The sequence below is a fragment of the Otolemur garnettii genome, unplaced genomic scaffold (assembly GCF_000181295.1).
Source record: "Otolemur garnettii isolate 467f Iridium unplaced genomic scaffold, OtoGar3 scaffold00223, whole genome shotgun sequence".
In the NCBI taxonomy this organism is placed as follows: domain Eukaryota; kingdom Metazoa; phylum Chordata; class Mammalia; order Primates; family Galagidae; genus Otolemur; species Otolemur garnettii.
The window spans coordinates 743544-746593 of record NW_003852618.1 but is presented as its reverse complement, the minus strand read 5'-3'; the positions used below and the strand labels follow the sequence as shown (position 1 = coordinate 746593).

The following is a 3050-nucleotide window of genomic DNA, read 5'->3' as shown; positions in this document are numbered from 1 at the left end:
TAAAGTATGCGTAAACGGGACTAGTAGTGCGCGGAACTACCGCTGAAACTTCATTCAGGAGTAAGACGCAGAGAAGAGGAGGGTCACCAGCTGGTGAGGAGAGACAAAAGGCGGCATGGGGTGAAGAAGAAAAAGAAGAGGAGAAAAGGAAGTGAGGAGAAGGCGGCAAGGGAAGCATCCTCATAATCATTAGGATTTGGATGGATCAGGGAGTGGAGTGAGTCTAAGTGCCACGTCTCTCCGTGGTTTCCTCCGGATAGATGGGAGGAGATAATTCTTTTTGCCCCTGGCGAGGTGAGATTGACCAGGAAAAGGGTCGGATTACTTTCTCCCCTGGCTGTAGCAGATTCAAGAGCTCCTCGCCGCTCTTTCTGTCTCTGGATTAGACAGGCTGAGTACGTTGATGTTTTTGTTTGTGGTTCAGGAAGCGCTGGTATTGGTAGCTCCGGAGCTAGCCACAGCCCGTTCCGGGTCCGCGTGCGGGTGATGAAAGTGGAAGCCGGATCTACCCGCAGCTTTAAGGTTGAGAACTACGATGGAAAATCTAATTTTACCAGGTTTTGCTTGAAATACAAAACAAAAATGAGAAAGAAAGTTTCTGTTTGTTTGCTCCACATATGTCTAATTCTTAGAAGCTTACTGGAACCCAACTTTTTCCTGAAGAAACTCTTCCTGGCATTTGCAACCACCTTCTTTACTCCTCCCATCCTGTTCTTAACTCAAAAATTTGAAGCCACACTGTGGCTGGGAAAGGCAGAGTCACCGCAGCACATTCTGTGTTACACCTGTGTGGCCCTCTTATTCTAAGTCCTATTACAGGCTCAGAGGCAAGATAGTTGAGTCCCTCACAAGTCGACTGAGTTGACCTCAACATTGACTTTAAGCGTCCCTTGTGACCACCTGGTGGACAGTGGACAGTTACAACTTTTTAAGAAAAAGAGAGGATACATTATGGAAGCCCTTTGGGTTGCTTAGCTTCTACAAATGAAGAAAAAGATGGCTTTTCTGTTTTCTGTCCTCCACCCCCGCTTTGGTGGAAGGAAATAGGACTGGAAATAAAAAGGGGGGTTGTTTAAAAAACAAAAGATATTAAGATGCTTGCGGAGTATCCTATTGTGGAGTTCTCCTTACACTGTGATAGCAGAATCTCAAACTGCAAGCAGTTCTGATCTGGAGACAGGGGCGTTCAATAGTTCAGAAGAAAGATATTTCTGGAAAGTAAGTAAAGTGAGCTTTAAAAAACTTCTCTGGGATTGAGAGAATAAGAGTTCATTGTTTATTTTTAAGAAAAACAAAAAAAAATGAGCTTTGCTGTAGACTGAACTTGCCATTTCAGATCAGACACTTCCTTAGAAGACCCAGAGAAGTACTATTTCCCTTTACCAAATTTCAGCGGAAGTGACTGCCGTCTCATTTGTCCTATGTTTGTAGTTAAATTGTTTATGTTAAGCTTCAGAGTTTGTGGGTCTCTGACAGAAAAAGTAACCATCACCACATCAAACTGTCAACCACTGGCAGCGAAATGGAATGAAAGATTTAGTGACAGTTTCTGCAAGCAGGTTTAGGAAGAAGCGGCTCACGCCTGTAATCCCAGCAACTTGGGAGGCCCGAAGCGGGAGAATTGCCTGAACTGACAGATTCGAGACCAGACCAAGCCAGAGAGACACCTCGTCTCTTAAAAAAAAAAAAAAATTAAAAATTAAAACTAGCAGGTCGTTGTGGCGGGCGCCTACATGTAGTCCCAGTTACTTGGGAGGCTGAGGCAAGAGAATCGCTTAAACCCAAGAGTTTGAGGTTGCTGTGAGCTGTGACGCCACAGCACTTTACCAAGGGTGACATAGTGAGACTCTGTTTCAAAGAGGAAATTAAAAAAAAAGAAAGATAAAGGACTCAAAACTCTAAACTTTAGAATCTGGAATCAGATTTTGCCCACAGTGTGCCATAGTGAAGTTGTTGATGTTGATCCACATGGTAGTGATTTTCGGGAGTGTCTGCAGAGAGAGTAGGAGGGAATTTGAATTTGGATTGAGAAACTAATACAGAAAGGCTAACAGAACTCTGCTTGTCAAGGTAGTGTATTGTATTTTGGAGAGCTGGAGAAAGGAATTTAAAGAGTGCTTCTCTTACAGGCCTTTGTGAAGGAAGATGAAGAAAATAGGTCAATTGGAGGTACTGGGGATTGAACCCAGGACCTCGTGCATGCTAAGCACGCGCTCTACCACTGAGCTATACCCCCTCTTTGAGAAGTATCTTTCAAGAAACCCTTTGATTGATGACCACCATTATCTAAGCCTAAATTCAGAGTTCTCCGGACAGTTTCCTGTTTTGAATTCAATTGTTTATAAATTCCCTACACTATGCTCTCTGTCTTATGCACAACTACACGAGAAGGCACTGTTCTTGATTTGAGGTCATCTCACTATCAATCCGCCTCCGTTGTATTAGATCGCCTGGAGCATGCTTCCATTCTCTCACTTGAGTGCGTCCTGTCATACAACATTCTCTTTTAACTTTTCTTTTTGCAACTTTGCTTAGTATAACTTTCTGCATTCTTTTAACTCTTGGAAACTTTTACATGGTCAAAAAATAAAACTGACACAAGTTTGTGTGAAAATAACCTATACTTCAATACAAATATAAACAAGTCTACTGCGTTTCAAAAGAATGATATAATGACAATAAAGAACAAAAGAACTGATCTAAGAAAATGGCTAATACAGTACTTTGTTCTTTTTTTTTTTTTTCTCCTTTTTTTGCCCTCCGTAGACTGCTGTGGCATCACAGCCCACAGCAACCTCCAGCTCTTGGGTTTAGGCAATTTTCTTGCCTCAGCCTCCCAAGTAGCTGGGAACACAGGTGCCCGCCACAACGCCCGGGTATTTTTTTGTTGTAGTTTGGCCAGGGTCGGGTTTGAACCACTAGCCTTGGCATATGGGGCCGGCGCCCAGTACTCACTGAGCCACAGGCACTGTCCTACTTTGTTCTAATTTTAAAGACAAAAAGAATAGTTAACAAATCTTAAACTCTAGGTAGCAGGATTATTTTTTGTA

General features: G+C 42.8%; 1 non-coding gene across 1 annotated transcript; it reads right to left on the bottom strand.

The window, feature by feature from the left end:
* Window positions 1-2164: 2164 nt before the first annotated feature.
* On the bottom strand, window positions 2165-2236 carry TRNAA-AGC. Its single transcript has one exon. It is a non-coding gene; the product is annotated as a tRNA-Ala (tRNA).
* Between the last annotated feature and the right edge of the window lie 814 nt (window positions 2237-3050).